The 21,419-nt window shown below is 47.8% G+C and overlaps 1 protein-coding gene across 4 annotated transcripts in view; it reads left to right on the top strand.

Annotated features, from left to right (window-relative positions):
- Positions 1-21,419, top strand: part of gpp (DOT1 like histone lysine methyltransferase grappa) — a 277,074-nt gene that overhangs the window by 29,122 nt on the left and 226,533 nt on the right. The window lies entirely within an intron of this gene.

Genomic DNA, 21,419 nt, shown 5'->3' with positions numbered 1-21,419 from the left:
TACCCAGTCTGTGAAGGTCTCTGTGCCTGGAATGTGGATGTCTGTGTACCCAGCCTGTGGAGAGGTCTGTGTACCTAGCCTGTGGAGGTCTTGTATACCTTAACTCTGGGGGTTGAGGCCTGTGTACCTTGGCTTGCTGTGGAGATCTGTGTACCCTGGCTGGCTGTGGAGGTCTGTGTACCCTGGCCGTGGTGTATATAAAGAGGCGGCGGCGATATAGATCATGGTGGGGAGGGGGGAGGTATGCCAGGCCGACGCTCCAACACCAGGGCGGCAGGTGAGCGCGAGGCTGGCAACACCGCGTCAGCTGGGCCAGTGCAGGGGAGACGTGGCACCGTCGCAGCGCTCGGCCCAGGGACCGGATGTGGTAGAGTTGCCGGCCGATGACGTCACTCGGCCAGCGTTCCGTACTCTGCTTTGTTGCGGCCACCTTCCTCCGCCAGGGCCGCTCTACCCTTGGCATTGTGCGTGCGCCAGTTATTGTCAGTCAAGTAGAACAATATTACCCGGTTAGATACTCTTCGTACTCAGGCATTATTCAGCAGACATTTATGTTGTACTTGCTTTTTGGCGGCAGTATTTCCTCCATGGAAACACTGTTTTCGTATAATTTTTTTGTTTTCACTCTTACACTTTTGGAATACGCCATATTAGTATACATTGTAATCTAGATCTTGAGTTACTTTGAAATATGGTTAAGAAAGGAAAAGTCAAATATTTAGTTTCATTGTTGGAAATGTAGTATAATGGCGGTTGTCGCCTCCACCAACGCTGTCAGCCGACCTTGTGGAAGGCAATCACCCCTACCTCCTCCACCTCGTGTGGATCTTCCTCGCCGCTTTGAAGAGCCCTCTCGGGCAGTAAGGCTGGCAGTAGACACTGTAGATTGTTTAATATAGTAGGCAAGGTACGTTGGTGTGGATGGGATATTATTATGGTCGGGGAAAGGTCTGTTGTGACTAGGTCTTGTGTTATTGGGAGGTTTGTTTCATTGGTCTTCTGTTCGGGTGTGTGTTAGAGGTCTGACAGGTATGGTCTTCGTGTTAGTGGTCTGGTTTGCGAGTGGTGTGATATGTAATTCTTTGGTCTTAGTGGCCATGTTAAGTCTGATTCTCACAGTGGTCTGGTGTATCTAGTTTTCCCTCGTGGTCTGACATCAGTGGTCTTTGTGCCAGAGTTGTCTGATATGTTTGGCCTGTATTAGGGTGGTCTAATATGTTTCTTCTTTGTAGTAGAGTGGTGTGACAAATGTCTTTAGGGCCAGCCAGAGTGGTCTGATATTTATGGTGTGCGCTATATTGATATAATGTGTTTGGTCTGTGCGGGAGCAGTATGATATAAATGATATTTGTGTATTATATGATTTTCACTGTGGTCCGCTAATATGCTTGGCCTGTTTCTCACTGTGGTCCGTTATGTTTGGTGTTCCACAGTGGTGTGGTATCCATGATATGTCTCTCATAACGGTCCGTTATGTTTGGTCTCTTTTCACAATGGTGTATCATTACACCCTGATGCAGAGATAGGTGAACATGTGCATTGTGTTCATGCATATGCTACTCCCAGAGTTACATAATTCAATATCTGTTAGGCATGAGGTAGCCACCGACCATGGAGGTATATTTTCAGTACTGTCCAGTACTTTCAGTGATGGCTGCGAAGTGAGACAGCCCTGCAGTGGCTATCAGGTGTCACTCCAGTGGCCCAGGTAGCTTTCTTCCCTCTCTGCCTCGCCCACAAGTAGGCAGATAGGTCTGCCCACGAACATACAATTTCTGCATGTCATACATAACACACTATTCGTTCTTCCCGTTTCTCTATATTTTCCTACATTGAGCTCTACGTGCTGCCATAGAGTGTTGACAAAATCTCAACGTAAGTGTTTCCTTTTTCTTTTATAGGAATATTCTTGATGTGCCGGAGGGAGTGGTAGTTGTTTGACTATCCTCGTCGTAGACCACCAGATCTTCAGTTGATCTTCCTTAATGGTGTGATTTACCTCTTTACCCCCCGTACGGTTAGCTCCATTTCCACTGGCCATTATCATCCCAAATCCATTACTTTCACCCCCTCAATCCTCTCCCTCCCCTACACCTGGAGGTATTATTCACATACAGAACTTCTGGTGGACCTTCCTGTGGGGATGTTCCTGGCAGAACTTGACTGTATTTGTGGTGTGTCGGTAGAATACCCTTGGTGTGGAGGACCCAGGCTGTGGAGGGCGCCCCCGCGCCCAGCCGGGTCAGCGACCATCCTCCGGGAGGTCATTAACTGTCCCCAGATCTTGCATAGAGAAAGATGGACGTAAGCCATATGTTCTGGGTGGGTGTACGTAAAGGCTAAATGTCCAAAGTCCTCAAGAGGAGGATAGACCTAAAGCTACGTGTTGAGGGGGGAGGGACATAATAAGGGTAAGAAATACAAGGTCGTCAGGGTGATGTTGTTAGAGTGGATGGTTCAGTCATTAGTCTAGACAGGACCTGCTCTCTGATGTAAGAGTGTGATGACGTAAGGAGTGAGAGTGTTTTGTGCGTGCGTTGGTGTCGTCTTTAACAGGAGTGTTGTGTGCTGTGGTGCGGTAGGGGGCGTTAGTATCTGTCTTTAGGGCTGTGTCTACCTGGTAATGGAGCGCTTCATTTTGATTTCTAATCTTCAATTGTCGATATATATACACACACACACAGACAATGATTAGCATAAACGAAGGGCACATGGCTTAGTGGTAGTTGAAGGTAGATGTAGTGTACACTAGAGGCGTAGGGTATGGCCATCACGGAGGTATGTTCTGGGTGTTAGTGGGAGGGGATGTTTGCCGAGGTATGTGCGTAAAGACCTGATCCGTCTGTGGTGGTGGGAGGGGCTGAGCTTTTTTTAGCGTGCTTGTGTGTGTATGTGTGTCATTCTAGGCGTTAGGGGATGTGTTGGCTTCAGGATGTGTGTGTGTAGATGTGCACTGGCCTCAGGTTGTGTTGGCCTGGTGTGCCTGTAGGTGTAAGCTGTTGTATGTGTGTGTGTGTGTGTGTGTGTGTGTGTGTGTGTGTACCTGCGTAAGTATTATTTGCAGCGGCGACTCCGGATGTTGGTGGTGGCGAGGGAGGGAGGCAGGCACGCTACGCTATTTTGGGACGCATCAATATTCCTGCTCCCACACCACACAACTTGCGGGAGCAGGGGGGGGAGGGGGGGGGGCAGCTACAGGAGAAGGAAAACTGTTGGAGGGTGAAGGAGAGTGGTGCAGCTGGCGAAGGCTACACACACACACACACACACACACACACACACACACCCTTGCCTGAAGGTTAGGTAGGACTCCTACCTGAATATGTTTGCGGATGACGCAAAGGTCATGAGGGAGGTGAAAAGTCAGGAGGATTGCATCAGCATACAATGGGGCTTAGACAGATGCCGTAGGTGATCTAATGCATGATTGGTGAATTTCAAATGGTGTAAATGCAGCGAGGATGGGCCATAAGGGAAAGTTGGCCCCGATAAGAATAGCATCGAACAGGAAATAAGCTGCTGGGACCTGTGAGAGAAAGACTAACGTGTTGACAGAGTCCTACCTTGGGAGAATAGTTAAGGAGGCCAGCTGTCTGCTGGCAAATATTAGAATTGCATTCAAGTTCACGGCTAAGGAAGTAATTCATCCAGTAATTCACGTCCTACGTAAGGCTAAATCTGGAGTACGCTTCCAAGTTTGGTCACTGCACCTAAAGAAGCCCAGAGAGCTAAGGGAGAAGGCTCAGATAAAGAACAAAGATGGTACTAGAATTAAGGGTGCTGAGTTACAGGGAAAGGCTATACGCCTTGAATTTGCCCACCGTGGAAGAAGGAAGAGTGAAGGGTGACCTGATAACGAGGAGGATGTGTTGTTCGGAGAGTCAAAAGGAAATGTGTTACTTTCTCCCTCATTTGGATGATTAGAAGAAATGGGTGTCCAGTAGGCTAAGGGTGGGGTACCCCAGTGAATAGAAAGATGCATCGAAGGAAAAGAGAGGACACGCGTCTGTAGTGTGTTCGAGCTGACGTCATCCATCCAGTGTAGTCCTGCGGGACTCTTGTCTTTGGCTCAGCCTCTGAATCCAATTCACGTCACCGACGTGAGGGCACTGGATCCTGCAGGGGGTCAGCTGACCCACACCAGGCCACTAGTATAGTACACTCGGCCGTTAGTGTTCATGTAGTTATTTCAACCCCGTGTTAAGATCTTCTCAGGGTGTGTTAGAGGTTTATGACCTCACTGAAGCAAACTTGTTTCACTTGTCTTCCTCTTGTGTTATTACCATGCCAGTGTGTACCTGTTCTCTTCTGAGTATATATCAGTCAGGTTGAGATCAGTCGTTGCCTCTTCTCTCTTGAATCGACATCTTTAGTACTCGGTTTACGTCCTCATAATTATTGTCATTTTCTTCGTTAACATCACCGTCAAACTGCCCGTCCCTCCGTCTTGTCGGTATTATTGTGATCTACGATTTATTTACGGGTGGAGGTAGACGTAAGGAAACAGAGGGTGTTCGGGAGTGTGGCAACGTGAGACGAACTCCGTCTTTGGCCAGACCCATGGGTAATGGGATTCAGCTGGACCAGAGTGATGAAGGTACCGTGTTATGACTTGCCTCTCGCTGGGAATAAATTACGGGAATGTACCTAGTGTCCCATGGGACTAGGGGGGCGTGAGACAGCACCCCCGCGCTGCCTCTCGCTACAACACCATGTCACGAGAGACGTAGTAATGTTCGTAAATTGTAGACATGGACAAAGAGCTTCGAGAAATATATATTCACGGCATGTAAGACCCGAATATTAGCATATGCATCACAAATTGGGTTAGTCCATTTTGGGAAGACTTAGATCTAGTAGAGGAAGTTCAGCTGCGAGCTATAAGGAATTTAAGATAAAGTAGGGGGAGGGGGAGGTTGGGAAGAGCCATGTTTATAGAACGTTAAATGAGACGAGACTGTCAGATAACGAAATCGACTTTAGGTTATCTATATCGAAAAGACGCAGGAACACACGGCCATACGCAGTGCGCTCACAATACCTCATTCACAGAACCCGTAAATAAGGAAATGATGGCGTTGCCAGACCGCATTTTCCCAAGGTGAGCTGGTAAGGCCCCCAGTGTTGGTGTTTCCTCATGGATCGACCACCTTCGTGTTCACCTTGAAGCTTGTCTTGCCCCGAGTGTAGTTTTATGAATGGCCGCTTGCTGTGGTTGTGGGGGGGGGTGTCAGATGGGTTGTAGGGTGTAGTTTTATGAATGATCGCTTGCTGTGGGGGTTGGGATGGGGATTGATTCAGAGTTCATCGGTGTAGCTTTGTTCCATTGGGTGTTCGTTGTGGGTTGGGGGAGGGGGAACGTGTCGTCTCGGGTGTTTGATGTCGTCTGTGTTAGCTTTCAAGTGTTTCCCGTGAATTATCTGGAATTTAAGTAGAAGGCAAAGGTTGTGTTAACCTTCTCTCTCTCTCTCTCTCTCTCTCTCTCTCTCTCTCTCTCTCTCTCTCTCTCTCTCTCTCTCTCTCTCTTTATATATATATATATATATATATATATATATATATATATATATATATATATATATATATATATGTGTGTGTGTGTGTGTGTTGTGTGTGTGTGTGTGTGTGTGTGTGTGTGTGTGTGTGTGTGTTCATTCAGTCACATAATTGCGGATGTTTGTGTGTTAGTTTTCCTGTTCTGTGATTATTTCAATGTTTGTCATTTTCATTACAGTGTGTATAGTTACCTACTTCTACTCTACAGAGAGAGTTTCACTCAAGGTTCTGTCTTAAAAACTTTCTTATCAATTTTTTTTTTAATTATCGACGTGTTTTCCGCTTTACCAGTGTCTGCAGTCATTTTGTTCCATTCATTCACCATTCTTATCTGTAAAAGAACTTTTTTTTACTGGTTTCTTGTATTACTTCATGTTTTGCTCTCCGGTAGGTGTTTATCCCTAAGTCTCTGGACAAAGTGTTCGTGTTCGTGATAAGTTTATTTGAAGAGCTTGAAGGTTGTGATCAAGCCACCCCTTTCTCTTTTCTCTTCTAAGGTGGGCAAATTTAATGCCCCTTGCCATCCCCTGTAACTGAGCTCTCTTAATCTTAAGTCTGAGGTGTGTGTGTGTGTGTGCGCGCGCGCGCGTACTGTCTACGTCATTTCCGCCGGGAGTTATATCATCACTAAGACTGCATTCGGAGCGGAATTGCCTACATTTCTCATGTTACACATACTGAGTAAACGTGTACTCTTATGGCATCTAAAGAAGATAACCCCCGTGCTCGTGTTCAAACAATAGGTTAAATATATTACGCCTTATGGAACGTGTTCGGTAAATTGTGGCATTGGGGGAAACTGTAGGACAGCAGAGTCCCGAGACGAACCACAATAGTTTCCATCATTCGTTACCCTTGACACTGTCGGGTGTTTATTAAATATATACATTTCTTTTATCATATTTCTGGAATTTAGATATGATGTTAATTAAATTTAACAATTTGCTTTAACCTTTTGCGGAAGAACTGCGCAACCGTGTATCATTAAGTTGATAAAATCCCGTGTTTATGTTTACGACGCGGCAACTGACGTGCATGAAGCAAATGGTTGGGTATAATATCACCAACGTTGCCAGATGTCACGAGCACCGAATACTTTAACCGAATTTTGTCTTGGGAGGTGTACATGCCTTGCCACCATCCACGAGCGCCATAAACACAATGATAGCGTGTAGGATTTCCTAGTTTTCATTTTATAGCGTGTAGGATTTTCTAGTTTCTTTTTACTGTGCACCTGAAAAGTGCAGGATTTTCCTGTTGGACTGAATGACTGACTGTTTGTATGCCTGTAGTCTAAATAACGAACGAACCAACTCAAACATCTGCACATTTTGTTGTCTGCCTACCCTTGCAGCCTTCATGGCTGTGCTACAATCAGTAGCAGGAAGGTGACTTATTCCTATGGAGCGAGAAGTTCCTCGACGAGATTGTACTCCTTTTCGTCCACTGACGATGGAAGAGTCACGCCGAAGATGACTTAGCTTGCGGGATTGCCTGAAACATGTGGAGTCCGGTAACACCACTGTGTGTGTGTGTGTGTGTGTGTGTGTGTGTACACACGCACACACGATTGGCTATATACGTGACCTGTAGTACCACATGCCTTTCTTTGGTTTTCCGTACCACCCCTGTACCATTATCTGCTGTACCACCAGCCGTGCCATGGTCTGAGCTAGCAGCATGAGGGAAGTAGGTCAGGCTGGCGGTCCAGCCGTGAAGGTCATCCTTAAGTGCCAAGTGGAACGACGTAGGTTTTTTTTTCTTTTCCGTGTTGTGTCTGTTGTTGGTTGGGGAGGGGAGACCTTGAGGTGTTTGTGGGCAAGGAAGGAATCGTAGGGTCTTTGTGGGCAAGGAGGGAAACGTAGGGTCTTAGTGGGCAAGGAGGGAGTCGTAGGGTCTTTGTGGGCAAGGAGGGAATCGTAGGGTCTTTGTGGGCAAGGAGGGAATCGTAGGGTCTTTGTGGGTTAGAAGGGGACCTAGGTTGTTTGTGGGCAGGGAGGGAGTCGTAGGGTCTTCGTGGGTGAGGAGGGGGGACCTTGGCTGTTTGGTTGTTCAGGGAACCTGAGGTGTTTGCAGTTGATGAGGTGACTTAGGGTGTTTGTAGTTGGGCATGGGACGTAGATTGTTTGTGGTTGGAGAGGGAATCTTGGTTGTTTGTAGTTGGAAGGGGGACTTAGGTTGTTTGTGGTTGGAGAGGGAATCCAGGTTGTTTGTAGTTGGAGGGGAGACCTGGGTTGTTTGTAGTTGGAGAAGGGACCTTAGGGTGTTTGTGGGTCGGGAGGGGACCGTTGGGTGGTGGGGCAGGAAATGGGTACGGGTGCGGCGGTTGTCTGAGCCCAACTCTCCTTCCGTCACATGAGAGCTGCTGGTCTGCCTGCCTTCCCCCAGGGCTGTGTAGAGAGAGAGTGGCTGGCTCCACGCAGCTCTCTCTCTCTCTCTCTCTCTCTCTCTCTCTCTCTCTCTCTCTCTCTCTCTCTCTCTCTCTCGTTTCACTTCTTTTTCCCCAGATAGCCATTCTTTCTGCCTCACGTGGGTTGCTGGCATTCAATACTCAAATATAGATGTTCTCCCCATTTTTCGCACTACACATGACAACACGTAACTCACACGATTCGTTCTTTGCTATGAGCGCTACGCCCTACCCCTTGTTGGCAAAAACTCGTTGAAAATACTCTCCCTCTTCTACTTGTCTTCTTCAGCCAAGACGCCCTGCGACTTCGATTATTCCTCTTGGACGCCCCATTCTTCCGACTGTATCGGGGGTGGGCGTGCCTGGGGAGATTGGGCGGGGTTTGTGGGCGTCTGGCCCCACCAGTGCTTAGTGGAAGGTGGGCGGGGATGGTGGCTGGTCCCGCCTTTTCCTGGGGGAGAGTTGGCGCGAATGTGGGCTCGTGACCCCACCCGTGCATGGGGAGGGTGGGCGTGGGTGTGTGGCCCCGCCCGTGCCTGGGTTGCGGTGTGGGCGGCGGATCACATCACAAGGACACATCAATAACGCTGTTGCTGCTGCCGGGTCCCTCATTCCCGCTCAGGGGTCTTACACCCTCCCGGCTGCTAACACCCCCCCCCCCCCCCCCCTTGGAGATTTGAAGTGGTGAGGGAGGTAGATATTAGAGAGGAAAGTGTGTGGTTGTTAGGTAGAGGAGAGTGTAAGGTAGTGAGGGAGATGTGAGACTGTACGTAGGAATGCATCTGACAAACACACGGAAGGTGTGATGTGCTGTGGGAGACGTGAGGGAGGTCTGAAGTAGTGAGGGAGGTATGAGGTACTGGTGTGAAGTAGTGAAGGAGATGGTGGCTCCGTTAGGTTAGCCAGCGAGTGAGGGAATGTATGACTGGCCGGCCTCCCATCTCCACATTCCTGACCTAACCCCACCAGCTTCGCCATCCTCACCCTTCTGCCCATCCTCCCGAAGGCCGGGTCTCCCGCACCTCTCCGCCCACCCACGCCACACACACACACACACACACACACACACACCACTATTTTCAAGGGTTGGGGCACTGTTGAGTTCGGGCTAGGCACTGCTGAGGTAGGGCTAGGCACTGCAGAGTTCGGGCTAGACACTTTTAAGGTCGGTCTTGGTACTGCTGAGGTTGGGCTGGTCAGTGCTTTCGAGATAGGTAGACTTAATCCCTTACTTGACTAAGCCATAATTGAACTCATGACCTTGACCTCTGATAATTTCGTTATGCGATTGGGACATGTTAAGCCTTGTACATCGGATACGTTTGCCAACATAATTTGTAATGGAGTTAATGGGTCCGGACGATATTGTAAGACATTAAAAAGTTTTATTATGTGAGCGTGCGGGGCGCAGCCTCAAACAGCCAGGTTGTGCAGGGCACTTGGGGCTACGGGACACGGCATCAGGCGGCCCGATCATCTGAGGAGCCAAGTACCAAGCGGACTGAGTTAGACAGGCCTCCAAGACCAACGTTTAAGGTCAGGTGTCTGGGTCAGAAGTCTCGGGGAAATTATGAAAGCGTTCCACACGACTGGTTTGGAGACTGTTCATAATATATCGATAATTATTCCAGTCTATTTATAAAAGTGACGTTAGTGAAACACTGAATTTTAACTTGTTCCTCATCTTTGTACGTTCACTTACAGAACAAGAGTTCGTAATTTGCATTACTGCAGGGGTATATGTGATTTTAGTAAGGAGCTGTTGGAACTGCTAATGCAGTGTTTGGTGCAGTACGAGATAGACGGGGGTAATTATGTATAACTACACTGTTCCGTATGAGACTTCTTATAACAAATATAATTCAACTTTTCAGTCAGAAACTTTATACTTTACCCATGCTTTTGTAGACTTTCAGGTAGAATTCTTCCGGTAATGATAAACAAACGTGGGTTTGTTGTCCTCCGGGTTCGTCAGGTCGACAAACACTTGCGGAAACCGGGTTAATTTACTTTTGTTTTTTCACCCGAGGTAGTTTAGCTTGAGGTATGTTTTGCCTATGCCATGTCGGCCACTGTAGAATATAGGTTTCCTGTTTCTTCCAAGGATCGATCAGTTTATATTTTACGAGTGTTGTTCGTTGTATCTAAGGTGTAGAGTCATGTTGAGAATAAATCAGTGAATAGGATAATAATAATAATAATAATAATAACGATGATAATGCTAAGCAAATGCCATGTCATAAGAAAAGATGGTTTCGCGTTTGACTGTGTTGGACGGAGTGGGTCTGGTGTGGTGTGGGAAGTGTATGCAGGTGTTCGTGCAGCTGTTACGCTAGTAGTGTGCGGTGAGGATAGGACGGCGTCGTATGTCCTTACTGTCAACGGTTCCTTGCGATGTATGGCCCCAAGAATCACGTATGGTCTTGGTAAAAGAGGCGTTTAATCAATATTCGTAATGATACCATATACATATAGTGCTTATTGTATTTACGTAGTCGCTTAATGGGACAAAAGTTACATGGGAGATAGTGAGAGGACCGCCATAAGCCTGACGTGGGATCAGCGGATCACAAGACATCTAGATTTGTTGGCGACGGAGGGTTTAGTGTGGTCCCAGGCCACGTGGGGGCGGTGTTGGTCCTACTACCTGACCTGCCTCCTGCCGCTACCCCGCCTGCTCCTCCTTGTATCAAGCTCAGAACACCCTCACACTAAACCGCGCACTGAACCTCGTGATAACCTCATGCTACGCCCGGACTCCACCAGCCTGTCTTGATTGACCGGTTGTTCGTAAAAAATGTATGAAAGGTTTGAACTGCTGCTAGCCAAGCTTCATGGCGAATGTGGTTGTTTTTACCGTGTGTGTATGGGATGTGCCCCGCTCCTGCTCTTGTACGGGAAGTTTTCCTCTTGAGATATTTAAAGTATTTGTTGGAATGAAGTCTATCGTATGTGGACCACTTCTCAAGTCGTCCTCTTCGCCGCACCGCGCGCCCAGACACCGTTGGTTGACCCACACTCTGTAATACCTTTGTTTTCTCATTTTCAGATGTAACAGTACAGTCTGTTCTTCAGGATGTATTATTTGGCTGTATATCTTCTGCATTATGTAAGACATTCGGTAGAATTTGTCTTGTTGATTGGATAATGATTACTGTTAATGATAAATATGACAACAGCGCAAGCAACGCCGCATCCCCCTGCCTGTCTGTAGCCTCAAGGGAAACATTCGGTAATACTGATGCCAATATTTGCACTCGCATTCCTCGAATGTCCGAAGTACATTTATCAGTCCCGAATTACGACATCGTATATAATTACGTTGCTGATATTTTACAAACTGTCCGTACTTGGTGAATATGATGTTACAAAAAAATTCTTGAGCATTGGAGGAATTCATACGAAAGAGGAGCTGGGAAGTTTCGGGGTGTGCGGCGAGAGGGTCTGATCCCAGCGTTACCTAAAACCATTCATGGCGACCCTCGCTTGTTCTCGCACTTGTCCACATCATCTTGATTTTCATCAGCATGTTACCCATTGCCTCTTGTTCTCTTACGGTACACTCCAGGATTGTACTTACAGTAGATCGGGAATGTGTCAGTCGGTAAACGTAATTCCTCGCTGGCAGTGACCGTCAAGGGTTCGTACCGTGAGTCGGTGTTTGGTTTGTGGTTTAACTGCCACGGTCGGTCGAGGGGGAAAACCGGGATTTGAGTTCAAACTAGAGCTGTCGCGCTGCTCGGCTCTGCACAGAACTCCAGGATTTCCCGGACAGAATAACAAAAGTCCCAACGCTGTCCTCCGAGGCCCTCACGTAAATTCAAATGTTTGCGGCGCCTTGGTAGCTGCTGACCGTGTAGGGCATGGCAGCTGTGAGGTGTTGTTGTCCTGACCACACCACACGGCTGGTCCTGGTTGATGTTGCCGTGGCCACACCACACGGCTGATGTTTTCTGATCACACCACACCGCTGGTGTTGTCCTGATCACACCACATGGTGTTGCCCTGACCACACCACACTGCTGGCGTTGGCCTGACCACACCACACGGCATGTGTTCTCTTGACCACACTATATGGCAGTCGTTGGCCTGATCACACCAAAAAGCTGGTATTGTCAAGATCACACCACACGGCTGCTCCAGGGTGATTTGTGTCTGTGTGTTTTGTATTAGTATTTACTTGAGTATTGTTGCTTTTTTTTTTATTGTGCTCTGACTTTTTACGTATTTGTTACAGTTGGAGCAGCGAAAAGTCTTCACTTGTGTTAAATTTGTAAACATTTATTGATAGATGTTGTTATAGTCATGTTTTGAATTATTTTCAATATTTTTTTTTGTATATATCATATCCATAGGTTAAACATTAGTTACTGTTGATAATGTTCACCTCTTAAGCATTTGTTAACACGTTAACTGTACATATATTGAAGTGTGTTAAACGTTACAAGTTACTTATATAGGTGTTGAATTTATAGACATGTAATAAATGTTATTTATATTCACGTATGTTAAAGTATGCTGAACATATTCACGGTATTTAAACTATGGTAAACATTTATCTCATGATTGTATTGACATGTAAATGTTAAACATTTATTATGTAGATTTTATTCAAATGTTTATGTTGATGGAGTATTAACACGTTAAGTATATACACATGTGTATGTTAAATATTTATCAACTTAGATTATCTTTCAGGGTGATTTGGTAAATACTAAACATTCAATTTTTCTCTTGACAGGTAAGGCAGGTCCTTGGGCTAGTGGCTCCACAATAAGGTTGGTGGTGTATTTTGGGAGGGTCTTCTGGTATTGTTCTTGATATTGTGTGTCTCTATATGGTATTTTGTGTAACATTTGGTTATTTTCTGTGGTATTGTGTACTTCATGATATTGTGTCATGTTTGTGGTGTTGTAGATGATATTGTGTGGTATTGTAGCTTGTATTGGAAGGTAGGCTTGTAATATATATATATATATATATATATATATATATATATATATATATATATATATATATATATATATATGTATATTAGAGTGATTTTGTAGAAGTTTATTTGTGTTGTATTATATTGGATAGGTTGGGCAGTATTGTATTGTGGTTGGCCTTTCTGGTATTTAAATGCCTTGTGCACGTTATAACGGCCCTTAAGCACGCGCTCTACAACCCTTTAACGCGACGATACGACCCCTGAGCATGGGTTAGGTTAAAAAGGCAAGGCCATTATCATACTTGAGGGGCGTACCTCGGTGCTCAGGGGTCGTAACGTGCACAACGGTTGTACCGTCGTGCTTAAGAGGGTCGTACCGCCGCACTGAAAAGGTCCGTGCCGTCGCTCTCAGTGATCATGGCGTCGTCCTCAAGGGAGTTAAAAGGCTTGGTTGGTTGGGTGGTGGGGTCTTGGGTACATTGCCAAGGGAGTCTGGTATGCGCCCAGCTGACTTGCTCAGCCCCATCACTGAGCCGTCCTCATGGTTATATCTGCTCGCCGTACCCTCGCTACAACCCTTCACTGTAAAAGGCCCAGGATGGTGGTAACGTGTCCGCCATCACCCATTATCTAATGGTGCTAATTGGGGCAACGTCAGTCTCATCTCTACAACTTATGTAAAATTATATATAGTACAGTACTGTTGAAATCACCTAATTTATATATACAAGAAATTCTTCATTACTCTCTTGTGAATAAAGTTTAAAACACTTGGACTTGTATGAACAGTAAAAGAATATTTCTTTTACAAGATTAACTATAAATGTTAGAAATTTAATTGAACAAGGGTTTTTTTTTTTTTTACTGTGTTAAGTGATGAGTGCAGAGAGTGTGAATATTAGCACCGGAATTTGTCTTCTGCACTCAGTAATGCACTAACTATTATGCACACGTTGCAGTCGCAATGCACTCGCTGTTGCACTCGGGGTGATGGGTGTGGGTGAGGAGGGGTGGGGAAGGGAGGATAGGTCGGGTACAGACGGGTGGCGTTGTGTGGGGGGAGGGGGTGCGGCCGGGCACAGCCATGTCGATGACCGGGGTGTTGGTGTGGGAGTGCTGTGTTGGAGGTCTGTAGTCCTAGTGGTGGTAGTCATGGTAGTAGCAGTGGTTGGCAGTAGTGGGTGGTGGTGAGAGATGGTGATGGTGTGTGGATGGGGGGGGTGTCTTATGGCAGTGGTGGAGGAGGTGATGGTGGTGGTAAAGTAGTGGTAGTTGTTGCGTTTTGTGATGGTGGTGGAGAGGGCCTGCTCCTCGTAGGGAAAGCTGTGAGGACCCTCTCTTGGTAGGGATGAGGGCCGTATGTAGATGAGCGAGGAGATGAGGACTCATTTCGTGATGATCGCCCCACCTTTTGTAGGGGTAGGGAACCTAACCACTGCTGTTGGGTAATGTTTGAAGTCCCAGTGGTGTTGGTGTTGGGGATGAGGGCTCGCTTTTGATGGGGAGGATTTAAGGCCTGCTGTTGTGGTAGGGCATGAGTCACTATCAGTTTTGGTGGGGACGAGGGCCTGCAGTTGGTGGGTATTGGGGTGAGGGATCCCCTGCTGCAGGTGTGGGAGTGGGGGGTGAAGGGCCTCTGATGGTGGGTGAGGGGTTGAAGGCCCTCTGTTTGTGGCGGTAGGGGTAAGGGCCCACAGTGGGGAGTGGGGCGGGGGTGGTCAGGGCCCGCTGTTGGTGTTAGGGGGGGAGTGGAGTGAGGGTTGGGAAGCGGCCAAGATGCCTGGACCGGCCAGCCAGTGTTGTGTCCACAGTACACAACATTGTCCCCATCCCACATTCCCCCCTCATCTTACCCCCTCCATCTGTTGCCTTACTCATATCACCTTTTCTGGGGCACCAGATGAGTCCCGGCCCACGAGTTAGTGAGTGGTGAGGAAAGCTCATTGTGTTACTCGTGGGTGATATTGTCATTTGTGGTTCGTGTGATGGAGATGTAGCGTGAGTGTGGTAGTGGTTGGTGGCGATGGTGGAGCAGAGGGAGTGTGTGGTGATGGGCTGGGTGGATGGTTGGGGGGAGGTGGGGCATGAACTCGGGTGAAAAGTGTTGGGGGAAGGGTTGGCGGTGACGGGGTGGGGGGTGGATCAGACGCCATGTTCAAGGACAAGGTCAGCCAAGCAGCTGCTGGTGATGGTAGTAGTAGTAGTAGTAGTGGTGGTTGTGGCAGTAGTACTGGTGGTGGTGGATGTGGAAGTAGTACTGGTAGTGGTGGTTGTGGCAGTACTACTGGTGGTGGTGGATGTGGAAGTAGTACTGGTAGTGGTGGTTGTGGTAGTAGTACTGGTGGTGGTGGATGTGGAAGTAGTACTGGTAGTGGTGGTTGTGGTAGTAGTACTGGTGGTTGTGGTTGTAGTAGTAGTGGTGGTGGTTGCAGTAGTATTAGTGACGATGATGGTGGTGGTGGTGTTAGTAGTAGTGGTGATGGTGATTCTGGGAGTGGTGTCGGTGTTGGTGATAGTTTTGGTAATATTCAGGTATGGTGAGTCATGTGCAGGCGAGTAACGCTGGTGATAAGGTTGGCTGCCGCCTGGGTGGCCGGCCATGTCGAGAGAGAGAGAGAGAGAGAGAGAGAGAGAGAGAGAGAGAGAGAGAGAGAGGGTAGAGGGGGTCATGCTGACCTGGTGTTGGGGGTGGTATAGAGCCAGTAACCTTTGAGCACTGCGGTACGACCCTTAAGCACTGCGAACGACCTTTGGGCACCGCGGTACGACCCTTGGAAACTGCGAACTGCCTTTGAGCACCGTGGTACGAGCCGTGAAAGCACCACGGAACGAACCCTCGAGCACAAAGGTGTGTTGACCCTGTTTGTCGAGCCATTATCCTCCTCGAGCAGTAGGGCACTCTGGCCCTGACCCTTGACCTGACCCATCATTTAGTGGACTTGAAGAGCATCCTGGCGTGGGGCAAGATAATGACATGCCGGCCAAGGGTGATGGCCGAGTGCATAGCTCTGTATCTATCTATCTATAGGTATAGCTTAATCTCTCGAATAACAATGTGACTGAACAAATAACACTGCAACAGTGAAGTAATTACATTCAGCTTTGATTTGACATTACCCTCCTTTATCTCGTTTCCTTTAGTCTAGTTCAGTATCTGTTGACCCGCTCTTGGCGAAGTTAGGGCCCCCCTGTTGTATAAATAACTTCATTACGTAGTAATGCGAGTGATATCGACTGTTGTTATCAGTGATAAGACACAGGTGGCACGATGGCCCGTTGTTCAACACCCCCTGTTCTTATCTTGGTCTCATTTCAGCCTCACGGCCACAGCTGATATTGTATCCCCATTGTATCCCCGTCACGGGTCACGACACCATGTAGCGTCACGTCGCCATGTTGGGTCACGACGCCATATAGGGTCACGTCACCATGTTGGGTCACGACACCATGTAGGGTCACGACACCATGTAGGGTCACGTCACCATGTAGGGTCACGTCACCATGTTCATAAGGAGGGTTATGTCATCAAGCGAAATCTTATATCTACCCTGGGCGTCACACACACACACACACGCGCACGCACACACACACACACACACACACACACACACACACACACACACACACACACATCGTGTAGATAAGTATTTAAGAAGAAATAGATAATAATCACTGACACAGCTCAGGACGTGAGGGTGGCCTTTAAAGGTTAGGTCTTCTGTGGTCTGTCGTGGTATTGACTGTTACCAGGATTGAGTGCTCAGGTGGTGGGGGGACGCTGGCCACCTTGAGTGCTATGTTGATGTTCACAAATGTCATGTTGTCGTAGCAGGTGTCGCAGCAAATGTCGTGCTGTCGGTGACAGGTATCGTGGTGTCGTAACAGATGTCGTCTTGTCGCAGCAGGTATTGTGGTGCCTAACAAGTGTCATGGCGTCGTAACAGATGTCCCGTCGTAACAGGTATCGTGGTTTCGTAACAGTTGTGGTGGTGTTGCAACAGATGTCACAGTACCGTAACATGCATTATGAAGTCGTAACAGATGTGGAGTAACAGGCAACATAGTGTCGTGATATATATGTCCTGATGTCGTAACATGTACCGTGGAGTCGTAAGGTATGTCGTAGTGGTCGTCAAGGTAAGTGAAGTCGTAATATGTGTCGTGGTGACGTAACAGGTGTTGTCGTGTCGCAACAGATGTCGTAAAAGGACACCCACGTCCCCCCGGAAGTCACCCCCCCCCCCCTGGCCATGACGTGAGCTGTGATTCACACACACACACACACACACACACGGCGGTCGGTGCTGCGTCGTTTCTCAAGACGAGGTAAAACGGGACTGAGGGAGGGGGAGAAGGGGGCGTTCACCGTTAACAGTTATTCCTTTACAAACGTTCCGTTATTGGCTGAGCCACGTACCGTTGGGGACACCAGAAGAGGTCATCAATACTGTCGCTAATAGTATATATATATATATATATATATATATATATATATATATATATATATATATATATATATATATATATATTATAGCATTTAATGTTCACATGCAAATGAATTAAACAGTTTTGCCATTGCGTTCGTGAGAGTTGAACCTTGGCTATGGAGAACGGTATATATATATATATATATATATATATATATATATATATATATATATATATATATATATATATATATATTATATATATCTATATATAAATAATAATAATAATGATAATAATAATAATGATAATAATAATGTGTGTCACAATTTACAAGATCACAATGCAGCGTGAGTTATGTCAAGGTAGTTAAGGTACATTGGGAAGTAGACCAGATATACAGTCCAAGTTCGAAGTTGGGTAGGCCAGGCACAGTGTAAGTTCAGAATATGGCAGGCCAGGTACAGCCTAAGTTCAGAGTGGGGTAGGCTAGACACACTGTAAGTTCAGAATAAGGCAGGCCACGGACGCGCTAAGGTTAGTGTGAGGTAGGCCAGGCGCAGTGTAAGTTCAGAATGAGGGAGTCCAGGGACAGTCCAAATTCAAGAGTGAGGCAGGCCAGGCACAGTGTGTGTTCAGCGTGAGGCAGGGTTTTCACGACTCTCGCTAACCTTGTGTTCAAGTTCAAGTTCTTCAGGTGTTCTTGATCTTCAGATCATCTTCCCCCGAGACTGTTCATCCTTTTTACTGGTTGGTTTTGTCATGTTGACCTATCCCTTCCTCCATTGACACGTTTGGTGTCCTGGATGCGGGGCGTCTGGTCTCCTCCTTAGCGTGGTATGAAGTCCCCAACTGAACGTGAGCATCTGTCCCCGTCTTTGACATGGTGTCTGGTCCCCTACTTGACGTGGTTGTCTTGAATTGTGACTGGTCGTCTGGTTCCTTCCTTGACGTGGACGTTTCTTCCTACTGGGTTGCTGCCGTTAACTCTTGACGTGGTTGCTGTATTCCATGCATTTTTCGTCAAGTTGTCTTAAGAAGATCATCTTCTAACGAAGAGTCGTCAAGCCTTATCTGACCGCATCCCTGTCCCTTTAAATATTCCCCCCCGCCCCCTTCCACGTACCCTTTAAATGTCACTCAGGTTCACTGTGGTGTGTGCTACCCTTCAGCCTGTCCTCAGGTCTTCTCCTTCGTCAGCCATCTCTTGCTTCCTCTTCCGTGTGACACTTGCCTTAGTCTGTTGTCTGGTGTGTGTGTGTGTGTGTGTGTGTGTGTGTGTGTTTAAAAGGCAACGTGGTGGTGGTAGCGCGTTACTCCTGCCCTTGACACGATGTTGACACCCCTGCCCATCAAGTGTAGTTGGCACCTGGTGGCAAGAAGTGGTGGCAGAGAGGTACCACTGCCTGGAGGCATTATTGGCCCCTGGTTCTAGATGGTGTTGGTGGCCATGCACCCCTCCCCTTGAGGTAGTGTTGGCAGATGGTGGCAGGGAGGCAGCCGCTGCTCCTGCAGGAGTCAGCGACCGGAGGCAAAGGGTAAAAAACAAGGTCACGAGACTCTCTGACTCTCCTGGGTCCGGCCGCTGGAGGGAGGGGCTCGCTCAGGTGGAGAGGGGGGGGGGGAAGGAGGAAGGGAGCTAAGTGTGGTGGAGGGAGGGAGGTATTCAGTGTGGTGGAAGTAAGACGATGGGGCTCAGTCTGTGTGGAGGGATGGTGGGAGGGGGGGGGGGGTTAGTTATTGTGGTGGAGGGAGGGATGGGGTCAGTGTGATGGAAGTGTGGAGGAGGGAGGGGGTAGTCAGTGGTGGTGTGGTCGAGGAGGAGGAGGGGGGGAGGTGAGGCTGGGTGAGTTTGGCCGGAGGTGAGGCAGCCGTTGTCCCAGGGTTATGGTGTTGCTGTACCTTCCCCTCATGGCCTCCTGGCAAGTTCCGTCGCATTAATGTTGAGACTTTTCCCCACATTCTCCTTCCCCCTCGACCCTCTCTTTTGACGGTGCTGTTAAAAGTGATACAGGAGAGTCTCCTCACGTCTTGCTCCAGCAAAACAACGGAGGACCAAAGCTTGTCCCCCGAGGAACTCCGCGTACAACATGGTGTGTAGCTGGGCTGTGTGTTGGGGTCCCCCCCTCAAGCTGAATGACCCTTCCCCCTCCCCACCACACCCCCACCTCCTCCTGAACACTTGTTGTGGCTCATGGTGCTACAGCCATTGTTGTTGTTGTTGGTGATGAAGATGAAGGCGTAATGCTGCAGCAGCTGCTGGTTGGTGTTGAGAGCGTGTGAGCGTCTGGCCTTCCACGCCATCCTGGTTCATCAGACGTACTTAGTCAACAATATCCATATTCAGAGCGCCTCCCTCTGGTTGGTTGGCCGCGCTCGTAGGCTACAAGGCCAGACTACTACAGCTGGTTGGTCACTCTTGTAGCCAAACGAGGTCACGCTACTGCCCACTGTTTAGCCACTCACGTACGCCAAACGGGGTTAGAACCATTGGTGTCGTCACCCAGACCCACAGTTTCTTTGATGTCACTGTCAAGTAATTGATGTCTCCTGGACCCAGCGTTTCGTCTTACTGATGTTCACTTTCGGGATTTGTCCATCGTGTAATCTGTTGTCCTGTTGTGGGAGAACCTCTGCTCTTGTGTAGATGGAGTGGTTGGTGATTGCGTGTTATTAATGATGGTTGCTGCGTATTCACTGAACTCACGTTGTTTTGTCACTGGATGAAGGAGGACTCTGGCACTGTATGGGGGTGGATTGACACCTAGAGCACGAGCGTACGATCCATGAGCACGGCGGTACGACCCTTGAGCATGACGGCACGACCTTGTGGTATGATGGCCTGGTCTTTGACCAGATCCCTGCAGATCAAGTCAGAGGCCAGACCGTCATACCCAAGGGTCATGCCGTCGTGCTCAGGGCCCAAGGGTCGTATTGTCGTGCTCAGTGGTTGGATGCGGTCGGTTGCAAGATAAGAGCAGTGCTGGGACGAGGAAAAACTGTTGATGTCTGCAGTAGAGGAACGAGGAAATGATGGAGGTAGTATATAATAGAGATTGATGAATCTGTGTGTGTATGTGTGTGTGTGTGTGTGACTGGGTGGGGGAGATAGGTTGTTTGGGGTAATGGTGGTCCCCCGCTCTCCCTCCCCAGCATAATGACGCACTTCCCGGACTCTTCCCTTCGCCTTGGCTTCACACCACCGTGTGTACACACACACACACACACACACACACACACACACATAAATACATATGTACTCAGCAGGTGTTAGAGTAGAGTGACCGATTGAGGTATGTAGTCGGTCATTATTTGTTATTTCCTCTTGCACGTACTCTCTCTCTCTCTCTCTCTCTCTCTCTCTCTCTCTCTCTCTCTCTCTCTCTCTCTCTCTCTCTCTCTCCTCGTTTATGTACAATTCTGTCTTATTTCTTTCCGCGTGTGGATGAATCTCATGTATTCCGTCAATGTGTAGGTCATGTGTCTCTCGTTTGCCTGTTGGAAAAGTAATCATGGCTTTCATGGCCTTTCCTCCAACCCCGTAGCACGGTGTGTGACGCCATGCTCCCATGATGGTGATGTTTTGGTCGACCAGACTGTTGCATCCTGCAGCCCTCCTCCTACCTATGCAGATGGCTTGGTCTGCTATACATCGTAAATGAACTTTTTCAGTTTACTCTTGAAGTGGTGTAGTTAGTTCCCTCTTGAATTGGTTTAGTTATTTCCCTTCTGAATCGGTGTAGTTATTTCCCCTCTTGAAGTGGTGTAGTTAGTTCCCTCTTGAAGTGGTGTAGTTATTTCCCCTCTTGAAGTGGTATAGTTATTTCCCCTCTTGAAGTGGTGCAGTTATTTCCCTTCTTGAAGTGTAGCTATTTCCCCTCTTGAAGTGGTGTAGTTATTTCCCCTCTTGAAGTGATGTAGCTATTTCCCCTCTTGAAGTGGTGTAGTTATTTCCCCTCGAAGTGGTGTAGTTATTTCCCCTCTTGAAGTGGTGTAGTTATTTCCCCTCTTGAAGTGGTGTAGTTATTTCCCCTTTTGAAGTGGTGCAGTTAGTTCCCTCCTAGGATTGCAGTTAGTTCCCCTCTTGCATTGTTG

This window comes from Panulirus ornatus, chromosome 11 (genome assembly GCF_036320965.1).
Source record: "Panulirus ornatus isolate Po-2019 chromosome 11, ASM3632096v1, whole genome shotgun sequence".
NCBI lineage: Eukaryota > Metazoa > Arthropoda > Malacostraca > Decapoda > Palinuridae > Panulirus > Panulirus ornatus.
This window is presented reverse-complemented; position numbering and strand designations above follow the sequence as displayed.